The following is an 18,001-nucleotide window of genomic DNA, read 5'->3' as shown; positions in this document are numbered from 1 at the left end:
CCTCAAAGATGGATGGATTTATGAAAAGGGTACATCACCTTAAAGCTTTTATATACACACACATCTAAGGGGAAGGGTGCATTTAGTAGCGCAGGCAACGTGTGGAAAATCTTATATCTCGGTAGGAAATTACTTTCATGCCATTTAGTGACACATTCATACGCTGCTGATAACATACCTGGAAAAGCAGCTGAAGAGAATTTGCAGGAACTGGAAAAGTGTGTTCTCAACGAATTTTCTACTGCATAGATTTCTCTTAGGTTCCTGAGAACTTGTTAGTTCCTCGGCGATTCCAAATATCTTCCATAAATCATTTCCAAGTTCTGAGAAGTTCTCGAGGCCAGAGGAGACGCCAACTTTTGAAACACATTTGGTGAGCTGAAGCAGTTGGGTTATAAGTTCACAAAAAATCTCATAAATCCTCCCTCACATGCACACAACAATGGTTCCTTACTTATATAATATTTTTTTAAAAAAACTGTTATTTACTAATTTCAATAAGGACTCCACACAGTATAAAAACTATAACAACACTGTGTAGAAAAAGGTCAAAATGACACGGAAAAATATGTATATAAGAGCAACATATTTACAGTTCCAGTTATAGTTTTCAACTATAGCTCTAATAGTAAAAATTGTCTACTGTTACTTGATGCTAAGAACATCAATGGCAAGATACATCACAACTTCCAATTTCTGCAACTAATTTACAACACATCATATTTTAAAATATCTATAAGAGTTTTTATCACGTTTAACGATGAAGCTTTTGGTCCATTTTAAGGGCAAGTACCGAAACAATTTCGTTCACGTATGGAAGAGCAAAAATCGCGAAGAAAATTAACTTTTTAGAAAATACTAAATCACACTTTGATTTTTGTGGGTGTGGGTATGCGCGCGTAGGAATAACCAAAAAACCCTTTCTGGTAATCAAACTGTTGTTTAAAAAACCAGCACGTTTTTAAAGTAATTGTTCACATTTGTTAAGAGTAGTTAACAAATAATTTGATTGAAATGTCCGAATTTACTGAACGCTAGCAACATATGATTGCCGAAAAAAGGTTAACCAAATGTGTCTCCTGTGAATTCAGAGAAATATGTTTCGTTTCTGTGTGTTAAGCGCCTCCGCCAAGGGGGTACACCAGTCCGGCTAGGCCAGGGTAAAACATGAGATTCTCAGGGCAACTAAAACTGATTGATAACTTATTTTAGAAGAAGAAAAGGAACAAAGGAAACAACTTGTTTAACCTACTACGGAAGGTACAATGCACCGTATATTCTTAATTTTTATATTACAATATTTTTATATTATATTACATAAGTTGCTGACCAAGGCAGTTTATTAAGGTAAAAACACTTAACACGTAACGTTTCGACCCTGTATCAGGGTCTTCCTCAGACGAAGAACTAAACTAAAATGATGAAATAAACTACACACAGAAAGATTACATACACATAGCAGGGTCACAAGCCACACAACAACAAATCAAGTTGACAGTCCTTATCTAGGAAGATTTCTACAAAGGAATTAAACATATCACCTCCTGACAGTTGTTGACTAATGGGTCTACTACACTGACAGGTGATTGGCAGGTCAAGATCAGCAAGAGTCTAAGAACCACCTGCTCACCACTCCCCCACCCCTCCTGCCTTTCTGGTTATGGGTGAATACCTCCTCCTCTGGTCTTCTTCTTTTCTCTTCTTTCTTCCTTCTTCATACTTCTTTTTTCTTCATTCCTTTTCTTCATCCTTTCAACTTTCTCTAACACACTCTTCCATTCCTTGTTTATCTTGAGCCCTCCATTCCAATTCATGATGTCTTCTCCTTTCTTTTCTATTTCTTTGGCCTCCTTCCATTTTCTCACTAGTTCTCTCTTCTCTTTTCCTATTCGCCTAGCCGAATCCCATTCAACTTCATGTCCTGTTTCTCTAGTGTGTTTGAATATGGCATTCCTGTCTCTCTTCAATCTCACATCATCCATGTGTTGCTTTAACCTGTCTTTAAGTCTCTTCTTCGTTTCCCCTATGTATACACTTTCACATCCTCTGCACTTCACCTCGTAGATAACCCCTTCCTCTTCCTCCTCTCTCTTTTCTTCATTCTTCTTGCTGGCTATACTTAAAATAGTGCGTCCTCCCTTCCTGTAAGTTCTTATACCCACTTTCCTCAGCACTTTGCATATCTTCTCTGTGGCATCGCCCATACTTCTTATACCAAACCATCTCTCTTTTTCTTTTTCTTCCTTCTCTTCCAGTCCTCTCTCTTTTATCTCTTTCCTTCTTCTGTTGATGTTGTGTCTGTCTTTCTTTTCATAGCCATTCTCTTCTAGTTGTTCCCACAGGCTATTAATCTTGGTTTCTTCTTCCCCTTTCTCTGTGCATATCTTCTTTATTCGGTCTTCCATATTCCTTATAAAATTACGTTTAGTTCCATCACCCACATCACTTCTTTTGTGGCAGAACACTCCTGCCGAACACTTCTTTTGATACCATGTAGCCACTATTCCCATTCCTCTCTTCTTTTTCATCTCAATATCCAAGAAATTTAATGTTCCTTCCTGTTCCGTTTCGAGCTCAAGGAATATCCCTGCTTTCTCATCTTCTACATCTTTAACAAGCTTACTCAGCTGCCTTTTTGTTCCTTTCCATATCCCAAAACAATCATCCACATATCTACAAAATAGACTTAACTTATCTCCTCCTTTCACTATCACTTCCTTCTCCCATTCATTCATAACTAATTCCGCCAGCACAGGGCTCAAGCAAGAGCCTATATTTAGACCTTCACTAATCTTGATGATTTTACTCCCCACTCTGCTGTAGCTATTGTCCCAAATGGTTTCCAGCGCTTGTACCACTCTCTCACTATCCCATTCTCCTATAATGCTTTTCCCAACTTTTTTCCTCACTATATCCACTACGTGTCCCCTTTTGATGCTCGGGAACATGCTTCTCACGTCTAGGCTAAACATTGTGATTTTATCCCCAGACTCCTTCAGACCTTTTATAAGGTCCACCACCTGCTCACTGTTTTTCACGGCTCTGCTTTCTTGTTCTCTCACTAACACTTCAATTACCTTTTTTAACTTCTTCTCCAAAGGTTCCAAAATATTGTCCCTGCAATTCATCACTGGTCTCAACTTTATCTCTTCTTTATGTATTTTGGGAAAGCCTTTTAAACAGGGCAGTCTTCCTGCCTCCTTCGTGAGCTTTTTAAACCCCATCCTTCCACAATCTTTTATGATCTTTTCTCTAATATTGCGTTCCTCTTCCATTCCACAAATCTCCTCATACGTGTCCCCTTTCAGGTCTTCAAACTTCTTCTCGTACCATTCTTTTTCCATCACGACTGTGGCCCCTCCCTTATCTGCCTGTTCCACCACCACATCATTCCTTGTCTTGATTCTTTTCATACCCTCCCTTTCCTTCTGGCTCAAATTATCTAATCTATCTAATCTAAAGCCTGTTTAAAAGGCTTTCCCAAAATACATAAAGAAGAGATAAAGTTGAGACCAGTGATGAATTGCAGGGACAATATTTTGGAACCTTTGGAGAAGAAGTTAAAAAAGGTAATTGAAGTGTTAGTGAGAGAACAAGAAAGCAGAGCCGTGAAAAACAGTGAGCAGGTGGTGGACCTTATAAAAGGTCTGAAGGAGTCTGGGGATAAAATCACAATGTTTAGCCTAGACGTGAGAAGCATGTTCCCGAGCATCAAAAGGGGACACGTAGTGGATATAGTGAGGAAAAAAGTTGGGAAAAGCATTATAGGAGAATGGGATAGTGAGAGAGTGGTACAAGCGCTGGAAACCATTTGGGACAATAGCTACAGCAGAGTGGGGAGTAAAATCATCAAGATTAGTGAAGGTCTAAATATAGGCTCTTGCTTGAGCCCTGTGCTGGCGGAATTAGTTATGAATGAATGGGAGAAGGAAGTGATAGTGAAAGGAGGAGATAAGTTAAGTCTATTTTGTAGATATGTGGATGATTGTTTTGGGATATGGAAAGGAACAAAAAGGCAGCTGAGTAAGCTTGTTAAAGATGTAGAAGATGAGAAAGCAGGGATATTCCTTGAGCTCGAAACGGAACAGGAAGGAACATTAAATTTCTTGGATATTGAGATGAAAAAGAAGAGAGGAATGGGAATAGTGGCTACATGGTATCAAAAGAAGTGTTCGGCAGGAGTGTTCTGCCACAAAAGAAGTGATGTGGGTGATGGAACTAAACGTAATTTTATAAGGAATATGGAAGACCGAATAAAGAAGATATGCACAGAGAAAGGGGAAGAAGAAACCAAGATTAATAGCCTGTGGGAACAACTAGAAGAGAATGGCTATGAAAAGAAAGACAGACACAACATCAACAGAAGAAGGAAAGAGATAAAAGAGAGAGGACTGGAAGAGAAGGAAGAAAAAGAAAAAGAGAGATGGTTTGGTATAAGAAGTATGGGCGATGCCACAGAGAAGATATGCAAAGTGCTGAGGAAAGTGGGTATAAGAACTTACAGGAAGGGAGGACGCACTATTTTAAGTATAGCCAGCAAGAAGAATGAAGAAAAGAGAGAGGAGGAAGAGGAAGGGGTTATCTACGAGGTGAAGTGCAGAGGATGTGAAAGTGTATACATAGGGGAAACGAAGAAGAGACTTAAAGACAGGTTAAAGCAACACATGGATGATGTGAGATTGAAGAGAGACAGGAATGCCATATTCAAACACACTAGAGAAACAGGACATGAAGTTGAATGGGATTCGGCTAGGCGAATAGGAAAAGAGAAGAGAGAACTAGTGAGAAAATGGAAGGAGGCCAAAGAAATAGAAAAGAAAGGAGAAGACATCATGAATTGGAATGGAGGGCTCAAGATAAACAAGGAATGGAAGAGTGTGTTAGAGAAAGTTGAAAGGATGAAGAAAAGGAATGAAGAAAAAAGAAGTATGAAGAAGGAAGAAAGAAGAGAAAAGAAGAAGACCAGAGGAGGAGGTATTCACCCATAACCAGAAAGGCAGGAGGGGTGGGGGAGTGGTGAGCAGGTGGTTCTTAGACTCTTGCTGATCTTGACCTGCCAATCACCTGTCAGTGTAGTAGACCCATTAGTCAACAACTGTCAGGAGGTGATATGTTTAATTCCTTTGTAGAAATCTTCCTAGATAAGGACTGTCAACTTGATTTGTTGTTGTGTGGCTTGTGACCCTGCTATGTGTATGTAATCTTTCTGTGTGTAGTTTATTTCATCATTTTAGTTTAGTTCTTCGTCTGAGGAAGACCCTGATACAGGGTCGAAACGTTACGTGTTAAGTGTTTTTACCTTAATAAACTGCCTTGGTCAGCAACTTATTGGTTTCAATATGGAAACAAGGCTTAATTATATTATATTACATGTTTCATGGTCACAGATTTCATCCACTGGAAAGCTTCTTCTTCTTTCTGGATACGTGATGGACTTCTATTTGGCTAAGAAGCTGCTTCTTCCGTCTGCTAATAGGATTCTTCTTCTATTAGTTTATAGACTAATTTTTCTATTGTTTAATAAACTTCTTCTTCTATCAATTAGTTAATAGACTTCTTCTTCTATAAATTAGTTAATGTTAATATACTTCTTCTATCAATAGGGTAATAGACTTCTTCTATTAATTAATGTACTACTTCTTCTATTATTTAATATATTTTTTCTTCTATGAAATCATATGCCTTTCATATATTTATTCTTCTAGTAAATATATATCTTATTTACAAAGGCACCTATATCCAAATTCCTTCGTTTTTTAAACATTGGATTCATTCCCGTATCTTCCCTGCTATATTTCCCTTCTCTTTGGGCTTTGTCAAAGATACAAAAATAATTCAAATCAATATTTTGTTGCACAATAGCCTAACACAAGCAGAAAGAAGGGGTTAATCGAAGGGCTCCGCCTGTCCCGCGCTCGACCTCGATCCGGGTCAGAAATAGATGCGCCGCAACGGAAGTGCTTGGGGGCCGTCACTTTGTTGGCTCCACACCGGGGAAAACAACCAAAAAATGTCTAATAGTAAAGCTCGTTCCTACTAAGAAGATAGATATAGGGTCAATCCATATGAAGTCATACAACCTGGTTGCTTGACCATTTTTAAAAAAGTTTATTTTTTGTGTAGTGTGAGCCTCATATTTTGACAGTTCAGAACCACTGTTATTTTATTTTTACTATCACCGATTTGAAGATGGCGGGCATTTTTATTATCATGGCGCGCGTCATTTTCTCCATTCGTAAGCTACACCGGAAATTTTTTTTCCTCAGCTCTGGTAAGTCCTACGACAATGAGACAAAATCTGTGATGTTAAGCACATTATAGGCTTCAATTATATTTCTGTGTAATTTTCTAAATATTATTCCTTCATAATAAATTTTAAGGTTAAAATTGTGTATTTTAATCGCTCAAAATTACATTTTCGGACATTTTTTTTGGGGGGGAAGGCAGTTTGTTTGACACTTGAATTTTTTTGTGCAAGTACCTGTGTACCAATAGTATGTGTCAAAATTATTTGAAGCTTGAGACTTTAATCCTTTATTTTCTACAGGGTCATAAACATGTACTTTTTGTTAAAATATTCCAAGTTCAGGGTTAAATATCTCTGGTGGGCAGTTGTTTAAAAATCTGAAACTTGTACATAATACAGTACTCTATGATAAGTAACTTTAGTAAAAAATTTAAGTTTGAGATTCAATTGGTTTAAGAGATACAAAACTCGTGAAAAATTTAATATTTTGCATTAAATATGGCATGCCTAATTTCATTTCTTATTAACATTTTGTATTGAAATTCTGCAAACTGTAATTTGGAATGTCAATCAACAACATTACAATCATGAAATGGATCTACAATAAAGTATATATACGAGGGCGTGCTGAAAAGTAAAGCTTCCTACGTTTTTATTTTCTTTGTTACCTTGTAAACGCATTTTGGATTTTGAGCAATCATACATTGCACTTGTAAGACTTTCCCGCTTCTCCATTGAAGGTTTCAAACTTCTATCGCCAGAGGGTGCTGAACTGTTGCGAGGAAAATGGCAGCATGTAGCCATGCAATGTTGGTGAAGCGCCTGAAGTAGCGTGCAGTGATCGAGTTTCTAACCACAGAGAATGTGCTACAAATTGAAATTCATCTGAGACTGAAGACATATTATGGGGATGAATGTGTAGACATCAGCACTTTGTGATCTTGGGCTGTTCATGTTTGCAAAGAAAACCCAAGCTCAACACGATTCCGATGACCTCAAGCAGTTGCAGTTCGTGGCCTTTCACTCCATTCTCTCACATAGCTGAGATTTCTTCAGCTGGGGTTTTCTTTAAGAGAATGATAAACTTGAATTTAAATATAAATAAATATTGAATTTTTCACGAGTTTTGTATCTCTTAAACCAATTGAATCTCAAACTTAAATTTTTTACTAAAGTTACTTATCATAGAGTACTGTATTATGTACAAATTTCAGATTTTTAAACAACTGCCCACCAGAGATATTTAACCCTGACTTGGAATATTTTAACAAAAAGTACATGTTTATGACCCTGTAGAAAATAAAGGATTAAAGTCTCAAGCTTCAAATAATTTTGACACATACTATTGGTACACAGGTACTTGCACAAAAAAATTCAAGTGTCAAACAAACTGCCTTCCCCCCCAAAAAAAATGTCCGAAAATGTAATTTTGAGCGATTAAAATACACAATTTTAACCTTAAAATTTATTACGAAGGAATAATATTTAGAAAATTACACAGAAATATAATTGAAGCCTATAATGTGCTTAACATCACAGATTTTGTCTCATTGTCGTAGGACTTACCAGAGCTGAGAAAAGAAAGTTGGGCGCTGATGCTTACGAATGGAGAAAATGACGCGCGCCATGATAAAAAAATGCCCGCCATCTTCAAATCGGTGATAGTAAAAATAAAATAACAGTGGTTCTGAACTGTCAAAATATGAGGCTCACACCACACAAAAAATAAACTTTTTTAAAAATGGTCAAGCAACCAGGTTGTACGACTTCATACGGATTGACCCTATATAAAATTATAATCGCTTTTTAACTTCATTAATCTTTACATACAACCACATATGCCACACGTGTGTATCATTTCTTTATCTCGCCTTTATCCATCTCTATTGTTTATATCAGTTTATAAATGTATGTTATCACAATTAATTTCAGTTCACCAAACATTCAGTTCATTCAATTCGCGTGTGCATTGTTACTATAATCTGCGATCTTAATATTTCTTCTGCGTGGTGCCATCTAAGATTCCTTATTTCAATCATTTGGCTATATGGTTTACATGTGAGAGTACGTAACATGTGTGTGTATTTAAATCAAACTGAAACAATATTCAAGGGTAACAGAAGTTGAAAAATCACTAATCGGAGATATTCTCAACGCAACAGCCGAAATTTTGTTTTGAATATGAATGTAGGCCTATGATCTGTGTGTCATGTTCCTGTAAATGTAAAATGTTTAAAAGTATGCTATTTTAGTTATGAGTTACTCTTCAAATCGAGTATATATCCATGTATAAGGTACTACTCTTTTCAAATAGGTGAATAAAATTCCGATACTTGTAATTCCCCCTAAGTACAATAAAGGGGGGGGGGGAATTAGGGCAAAAGTTTCACGATCTCCAGCGAATTCCTCTCCATCATAGCCCACTGACGCGAGCTACACAAGAGGATCTTCCCCTGACCGTATCTCGCCGAGTCGACGCTGAAATAACACCTGTTAATGTGTACTGCGGCCACGTCGTGTAGCTGAAGTTTGTCCTCATAAAAACTAATTTGTCCCTGAGAGCATGCTGCACTCTCTCGAGCGCTTCCAGGAGCTAATGACATCTCATCTTCTCATCTCTCCTCTCCCTTTGTCTACCGGCTCTCTACCCATTCTCGCTGTTTTCCTCTCCCATCTGCCTTTCTGTTCCTCTTTATCTTACTTAATCCCATATGTCACTTTTACTGCACATGCATGCACCTACATACAAGCACACATCCACACACACATACATACTTATATACGAGATTCGTATGTGTGTAGGGTGAAAATGTTTGTCAAATTTAGGTACATTTCCTTCCTTACCATGCTCGAACTTTTCCACCTAATCTTGGTGAGTCAGTGTTTTGCTTTCCCTTACCAATACAGTAAAACTTCTCCTAACGGACATCTGTGAATAGCGAACAACTTTAAATTACGGAGATTTTAAAATTCTCCGGCAGAAATACATGGGGTTTAATGGCAATATTACTTCCCAATAACGGACATCTTAATAACGGACGCTGACACTGAAAACTACTTCCCCAACGCAAATAAAAACTTCTCAATAACGGACAGCCTGAAAGAAAACGGTCGCAATTCTTGGAATTCGACACAACAATGGCCAGTATTTCGAACTAGCGCGCATTGTTTCATGTTGCACCGAACATATTTCTTTTTAAAAGTGCAGACAGTAGACAGTATTCTTTGTGGTTATCTTCAGAGTCACTACTTCTACGATGTCGCAGAAACGCAAACGACTGACTTTAAAGGGAAAAGTTGAAGTCATCAACGTCTACGAGAAAGAAAAACTTACTGTTAGTGTTCGAGACATGGCCGAAATGGGTCTGGCCAGAAATAGTTCGAGCCTATTGAAAATTAAAGAGCACTTTGAATGCAGTAATTTAACAAAGGATTACACTACGTCTACTGTATTTTCTTTTTTGAAATTTGTAATGTACGTAGGGATACTTTAGAAAATTTAAATTCACCGTATGTAGTGTACCGTATTTTGTTCCTTGAATGTAGGAAAAAAAAACATTATGTTTGTAAAGTGCGTACTGTAATATCCTTATCCTATTGTGTAACATCCTACACTTTTTTCTGAATAGCGCACACTTCATAATAACGGACATTTATACCCCAGGCCTGTCCGTTATTGAGAAGTTTTACTGTATTTATTTTCCTTCTATTGTTCAATTCCCGCTGAGAAGGGACTGTCACCAGTATTGAATCCAGCCACTTTTCTCCCGGGGGGGCATCAAACTTCACGGGGGGAGTTCATAGGTATAAAATTATGATGCCAACAAAATAATTCTAATATGACCCTTACTTCAGATTTGTAATTAAATTAAGTGTAATTGGGTTTAATTAACTAACATTTTAGGAATGAAACTTTGTGTGTTCCTCGTCCCCCTCAGCAGTTGACACCTTCACACAAGCATGAAGCGTACCTGATACATCATATTCTTCATTTGGTAATTATCAAAACGGACGATAATTTAATTCGTTCATTTTTTTTACTTTTAATTATAAAGAGGACTGAATCAGTGCTTATTACTACGAAAAACAGAAGAAATACGTTCTGTATTAAATTAAAGTGAATGAAAGAAAGGCAAATTGAGCATGGTTGCCAAATTTCGAAGGAATTGTTCGAATGCTCTGCTAGATTATTTATATTTTTCGGGGGGGGACTTATTTCCTTGCCGAATTTTACCCCCAGGCCATACCTAAATTGATCCCTGACTGTCCCCCTTGCAGGTTCCAAATTTGAATTCTAACGGTTGGGCCTTTCTCGAGTTCAAGCCGAAGAGTGAAGCGACTTGCAGCCTAAGCTGGAAACCATTTGGAAAGATCACCTTTCGTCCCTGTTTCCACTGCAATAACAAACTGCTTTCGCGACAGTGGCGGTGAACGATCAAACGATCTGCCTGGGGGGGGCGTTGTTTCTCGCCTCTAAATTTGGAAGATGGCGATGGATACCATGGTCAGTTTAGTTTATCCAAAAAAATGTCATTAACAAATATACTGAAGTGGAAATATTCTGATCAATTGGAGCAACTACGACTCAGAGTACAAAGATTCTCAAAGATCTTTATAAAGAACAGAAGCAAACATACATACTTGTGTGAGCTGTGGAAAGTTTGGCATCAGTTCATGTTCTATGATTTGAACTACTAAAGCTACGGGTAATAAAACAATTAGGATATATTGTATTTCGTGTTCGTACAGTCTGCAACACTAAGTTTCGATTTTTCCTATCTCTGACAGAATCAATCAAGAATACGCCTACGCCACCTCTTGGCAGCATTTAAAGCCCAATTAAAAGCTCAGTTCTCTGTTGGAGTTTTTTTGAGGGGGGAAATAAAATATAACTACAGGGTGAGTCAAAAGTATTTTACCACCCCTTATAAAATGAAAGGGGGTGTATATTGCAGCAATTGGCCATGGTAGTAATATATTAGGCCTAGGGGGAAACTTTTTTGTGCATGTTATGACAACGTCCGTCATCTTGCTGACCGTCACCTTGGATCCAACTTCATTTCTTTAAATGGGAAGGGGGGCAAGTGGGGTGTAATGCATGGATTGACTGTCAAAGATCAATATACAGTTTAAAAGCCTCGAGTAATACAAGACCAATGAAAAACTTTAAATACTGAAAAATGACTAACAAATCAAGGACTACTAAACTAAACTTCATGGTGCAAGAGCCCTCTAGGAGCCTGCCATAGCGGCATTTTTAATTGAGTGCTATCGACGCTGATTTCTGGCTTTCGACACCCGATACTTCTTTTCAAGTAGCTCCTCAATTGTCCTCACGACGGTGGGCCAACACCGAAATTTTGGGGCTCTCACCAGGAATCGAACTCGGGACCACTCGCACCAAGGGCGAGAGCGCTCTCCATTTGGCTACGCAGAAGCCCCTCATCTGGTTCTATCGTAAGAAAAAATTATTAAGCCCTGCTAATCATAAATAATATCTCCCGGGTTCGATATACTCGTAGGAGGAAGCATGTGGTTTGAATCCCACTTTAAACTGTAGGTCCAGTCCCAATTGGCCTTTATGTGCATAAAGTGTACTTTAAAAAACTCAAAGTCAGAAATAATGTCGTTACGGGAAAAACTTCGTCGGACTAATAATGACTGAGGTTCGCGGTGGTATGTTTAAAAACCTTACTAAATAACTGGATGTTACAAAGAACAATTTCGCATGGCCATCTCTATTCTTAACATTACATAAAAACAAAGTCGAGGAGCAAAGAAATCGTACACCTCAAAATGCAGCAAATATCCTTGTTTCTGGAATACCGATTTAGTACGTACAAATGTGAAACAAAAACAGCGAATTTAGTTTTGTAAGCGCGAGAATGTTTCCTCATAAGAGCAACGTGAATATGTGTATACAATAAATATCTGTTTATTCACAGTGACCCAAGTTGGGAATGATCCTTTGGGAATGCGATATTCAAGAATTTCCATTTGAATTACTATTCCCCTGGTCAAAAACCATCAGATCGAATCCTACGAGATAGATTCTTTATGTATTATTTTTGTTTCACACAGCATTTAGTTTATTAGTAGAAAGGATTAATTTTTATCTTAATTATGAATTTGCATTGGATAAAACACAATAATTCTTATCAGTTTTCGCAGTGGCTAATAGTATGTTATTAATGCTGAACATGTACTACTTCATACATCTTGTGACCACATATTTCTACGAACATAAAAATGCAGTTCATTACTGCCATCTACTGTGTATACGAAGAGAAACTAAACTTCAGATATAGTTATTCACTATCAGCACAAAAATGCGAAAATACTGAGCTCCATAAGAGCTACTGCCACTAGACAGCATTAAAAAAGGCTAACTATCAATATATAATGGCATCATTTTCACACAATGATACAGCTGCCATGGATATACAATTGTGTTTATGATATTCTCTATTTCATCATTAATCCATATCGTCCCGATTAACCCAAGATGTAGAAAAGTTCCCTGGTTCGTGTCCCGGCCTGGGCATGGGTATCCATTGTCCATTCTCATCGTTGCCAAAGAGGTACAGTATAAATACAACTCCCCTCTAAAATGGCGCCCGATTACTATTTTTGTCTTTGAACTACTATTAAAAAGAAAATTAAAATTGCAATTACCAAATATTTAATAGTGTGTAATATTCCCAGAGTAATATCCATATTTACAATTCCAGGCCTCTTCGAAAAAAAATCCTTCCTACCCTGAAAGTCGCGAATACCCATAAGTGGCAGAAAAGGAACTCTAACAAGAACACGAATGCCTTCTTTTTTGTCTGTTTCACCATTCTATCATTGCATTTCGAGAGAAGGAGTGTTTTATTTCGTTAAAGACTGTTTGCCACGATAGCTTGGACAGAAATAAACCAAATGAAACATTGAAGAATCACCAACTTAGTACATTTTTGCAACACGAAAACAAATCAATGAGCAGACATACGACTGCATTTGCCATGGAAATAATATTAACGCTTCTAGTGACCTCTGTATGTGTGTTTCACGGCAACTTCCATCCAACACACAAGTAGGAGACTGACTTCTGGGAATTGTTTTCCCATGGCTTGAAGGAAGTTGAGGTTGAAACGAATCCAAAGTTACACTTAGGTTAATCGCGACGATGAGGAGTAGCGATACAATGGATGATGGGATAAGCACCTTGCGACCACTCTTGGGTGTTGAGCTTTTTAAATCCACTTTATGCACAAATAGGTTAATCTGGACTGAACCTTCAGTTCAAAGTGAGATCCGAACCACTATGTGCCTCCACCGAGTATCGTATCCGGGACCCCTCGATTACAAGGCAACGACGTTACCACTACGCCATCGGAAAAAAGTTCTAGGACCACTGTGGTCACTCCAGAATGGAGACTGTTCTTCCGTTAACAGTTCCGAATGTTTAATTATTTTTATCAAAGTTTCATTGGAGAAAGACAAAATATCGCAGAATTGTGGAAATGATTGTTACAGTTAATCTGAAACTTTGTTAAAGTTCACTGTTTGGAGTTTCAAAAAGTGAAAACATTTGCGCTTCCCATCGACAAGGCATTCTTAGTTCATTAAAGAAGAAAAAGTATCGGAGAATAGTGGAAATGATCGTGAAAGTAGATTTAAAGCTTTCTGAAAGTAATTAGCACGGTTTACAGTTCCGAAAACTCCTATCGACGAAAAGAAGATGTACAAGTTATCTTACGCACATATCCTCGCTTCTTATCGACAAGGCATTCCACAGATAGGGTGCTATGATGCTAACTTTGCCACGGTGGTCAGCAACAAGTTAGTTTGCGAAGTTGTAAAAAAATTACATAATGTGAAGATAAATTATCTCCTCCCTCTCCACCCTTCCCCCTTTTCAAGCCGAGAATATTGAATTTGTAATATTAGGGTCATTTCAAGGAACCTGTCCCAATCTTGCTTCAAGCCTTAGTAATTAACGGCATACATATTCTCACTAAAATATGATTGCATGAATATATCATTCGAGTGACGTTCAATTTACAACAGGTGTGCATATTCACTAAAAACTATATACGCTCCAATTCATTGACAGCTTCTAACGATAGACCAATATAATTTTTGATATTTAGATTATCTCTTTTCGGTTAATTGCAATGACGTACAATTAGTTGCTACATGAAATTCATGAAGGGACAGTCGACAAGAGACGTCCACGACGGGGCTCGAACGCTTGAACACGTAACCTGCGGAGGCACGTTACAATATACACCATTAATTTCTCAATGTTCAAGTCTACTTTATGCTATATAAACTAAGCTGGACCTATAGTTTAAAGTGAGATCCTAACCATTGTTGAACGTTCCTCCGCCATGCAATCGAAACCGGGATTCCTCCATTATGCGGTAATGACGTTACTACTTCACCATTGGGAAAGCCATTGGCAGAGATAAATGGAAGATCTCCCCCACCCCCAAAACTATCAAACGTTACATTTATTAACAACAGCTAAATTGCAAATGTAATTTTTAATCTGCAGATTTCGATGTTTTACGAAGCCTGAAATTTGTTTCAAGGTGCGGAAACCACAAATAAGCGAAATAACAGCGTCTCTCATTAATATTCGGACACGAAAAAGGTTGTATTTCTTCACGATATTTCGCAATTAGCACCGTGCACATAACTCTCAAAGGTGTGTGTGTGTGTGTGTGTGTATATATATATATATATATATATATATATATATATATATGGTATATTCTTACCGTGTGCCCCTGGTGACGTTGGCTCTAATCCTTCATAAACCCACCCAACTTATGACCCACTCAAAACAGCTCTAAACTTTTTTCAACCAACCCTGTTTTTTGCCAAGATCCGTGAAATATCACAAAGGTGCCCGGAAAAGCAGATGGATACGGTTAGGGTTAACCTTCGTTTTAACTTAAGGGACAACATTAAAACATAACATACCCATAACACACCCATTACGATACATGATTGACATCCCATTTCTTCTTTTTCTATGTTCAATTTTTGATTCGAGTCTATGTATGCGATATAGAGACATGAATATGTCAGCATGTTTCGTGAACTCCCCTCTCCTGTAAGGAAATGTTCGTGATTAATAAATAAATTGTAATTATATATATACTCCTTCATGGAAAAAATGACGCATTACCAACTCAATTGTTTATGTAAACAATTAGGAATCGTTTATTCAAACTAAGATTGATGAAAACTTTACGTTGTAATAACAGTAATCCTATTCTGAAACGAGAGGATAATACAACATAACACTTACTTTTGCGTATTTTGATTTCAACCATTAACTATCGGATGTCAAGTTCTGTTTTATCACATAGTCTTATTTTCATTGGGTCAGATTGCATTAGACTACAACCACATACTCTGACAAAAATGGAAACCATACACCTAGTAATGTCCTGCATTCTTCTAGCTGTTCATGCTCCTGAGATTTATAAATTCCTTGATATTATCAGCATTCGAAATCAAGTTGTTGCAATTACGTTAAATTACGCTGAGTTCATTGACAAAACTTGATTCTATCCTGTTTGTCAACAATGCATTTCTCCGTCGTACTTCAGCTATTACCTACTTCACATATACGAGAAATTGCACAAAAACGTGTAATCTTCCAAGTAAGTTATTGCTTCGTTGCCACGAACGTTACGTTTAGTTTATGTTTAAAAATAAAATAAATTTCTGCCTTGGTCAGCATATTGAGTTTTTCATAAATTAAGTGTAAACAGGAGTGAAAACAGAAATTCTGTACTTCCTAACGCTACTTATTTCTTACGGCAAATATTTAGTTCGATGTTAATGCTATCGAGCGATTGTCAACTTCGCATAAATTACTGCAATTTGGTGACTGTAATCATTAACACAACGTGCAACTTATATGGTAACATTCCGACATGAACGCATCACCATCGACACAACATGTTGAGGCTTGAACCTTTCGTCCCGCAACAAGAAAATTAAATTATATGCGTTCGATGATTCTAACGAATATCTCTAAATATTACACTTGGCTTCCACAATTCATGGAGTTGGTGAGGATAAATCCTTACCTGCCGTGCAGAAGTAGTAGACGTGCGAAATATGTAAAATTGGGACAGGCAATTTCATCGTCCGATATCTCAGCTCCTTTGCCTATTCCAGCCGAATCTGTAGCAGCACTCAGACCTTCAATCCTTCTAGATTGTTTCTAAATCCTAGAACCAAGCGAAACGACACTCGCAAGCTACCAAATTCATTATTTTTCTCCGTTCTTATTTCGACGCCATTGCTCCAATACCGAAACACACCGAGAAGCCATATATTGCCTGTTCGCTCTCCCCCCTCCACGTTGCTTCAAAAGCACAAAACACTCGACAATGTTATTTTCATTGAACAACGATCATTGCCAAATCTAAACATCGCATTTGTTCTTTTTCTATGCAAGAATGACCGCTAATCTTCTCGTTAATTAAACCTAACAAATCTTAACACTAAAATACGAGTAGTTACGATAAAAAAAAACCTTGTCTTTACATTAGATAATTGAGAATTTAGAATCATCTGTTGAGAAAATTTTCAAACTTTCATTACAATTCAACTAAGTAGCCGAATGAGGCATTAAACCACTACATACACATGACTTTTCGTCATAATATGTACGTGTGTGTGTGTGGGGGGGGGTGTCTATTAAAAGTTACATTCTCTGTCAAATCTCAAATTATTTTCTGTTTGGGTCTAAAAAAAAAAAAGAGGCAACTTTAATATTCGGACACATCGTGAATGCCTTCTGTTCCTGTCACGTAGCTCCGAACCGGTCTGCTAAGATGTGGGGTAAGGACAAGACATGTTACTTCCTATCACAACTATTACGAGTTGCTGCGATGTCATATCATAAATACCACACAACGTCACTAATTATTCTGTTATAACGCATCTCCGCGAGATAGAAACAGCAACAAACGTTCACATGAGAACAGAATCTTCATAAACCACGCAAAATCTTCCACTTTTTCTGCGGGTGTACGGAGGGTTAACAACCAAAACCGGACCAACATTTGACAGACATCTGTTTGTTCTACCTTCTGTGACCTGTCAGCGTTTTGCACAAATAATACATAACTGCTTTACGAGGGTGTTCACAACTCTGTCAATGTAATACTTTGCGAAAATAAAATCGTGAAGTTTAAGTCTAATTGAAACCGAATCAACAATTTGTCGTAGAATGCACAGCGAACCTGGCCATATGTAATGTGCTATTGTAAAATCAAGAGAGAAATTCCAGTAGTTTGTTTCGAAGCATCGGAATATTATACTATAAGTTACGTAGCTATTACGTATCTACCAAGGGTCAACATTTTACAATCCACGGTGGAATTTTCCCTAATCCCCCCCTCTAAATACCACCCTCCTTACGTAGCACTTAAGTAAATTATAAAGGGTGAGTGTGGGACCATGTACGGTACAAGAAATTAAAAACAAAATAGGTTCACAAGAAGTAACAACTTACCCTGCAGCAAGTACAAGCTGGAACATACGAAAGCACCGGTTCTCATTTGCACAGGTCGTAAATATCTTCCGTTGTGCTGTGGTTTGTTAAAGTGACGAAACTTGCAACACTTTGGAACATGGAATGTATAAAATTCTACACAACACAAAGATGAAGCATCGAACACGCTCAATTCCACTAGCAATACCTCCCACAGTCCAGCTAGCATACGCAGTTCCGAG

At 37.7% G+C, this 18,001-nt stretch overlaps 1 long non-coding RNA gene across 1 annotated transcript in view; it reads right to left on the bottom strand.

Moving 5' to 3' along the window:
- LOC145988949 (uncharacterized) overlaps nt 1-18,001 on the bottom strand; it is a 436,658-nt gene extending 418,657 nt beyond the window's left edge. The window contains exon 1 of the long non-coding RNA XR_014441804.1: nt 17,781-18,001. This is a non-coding gene — a long non-coding RNA (uncharacterized LOC145988949). The remainder of the gene's footprint in view (nt 1-17,780) is intronic.

Source organism: Lepisma saccharinum, chromosome 1 (assembly GCF_977018435.1).
Source record: "Lepisma saccharinum chromosome 1, izLepSacc3.1, whole genome shotgun sequence".
NCBI classification, from domain to species: Eukaryota; Metazoa; Arthropoda; class Insecta; order Zygentoma; family Lepismatidae; genus Lepisma; species Lepisma saccharinum.
This window is presented reverse-complemented; position numbering and strand designations above follow the sequence as displayed.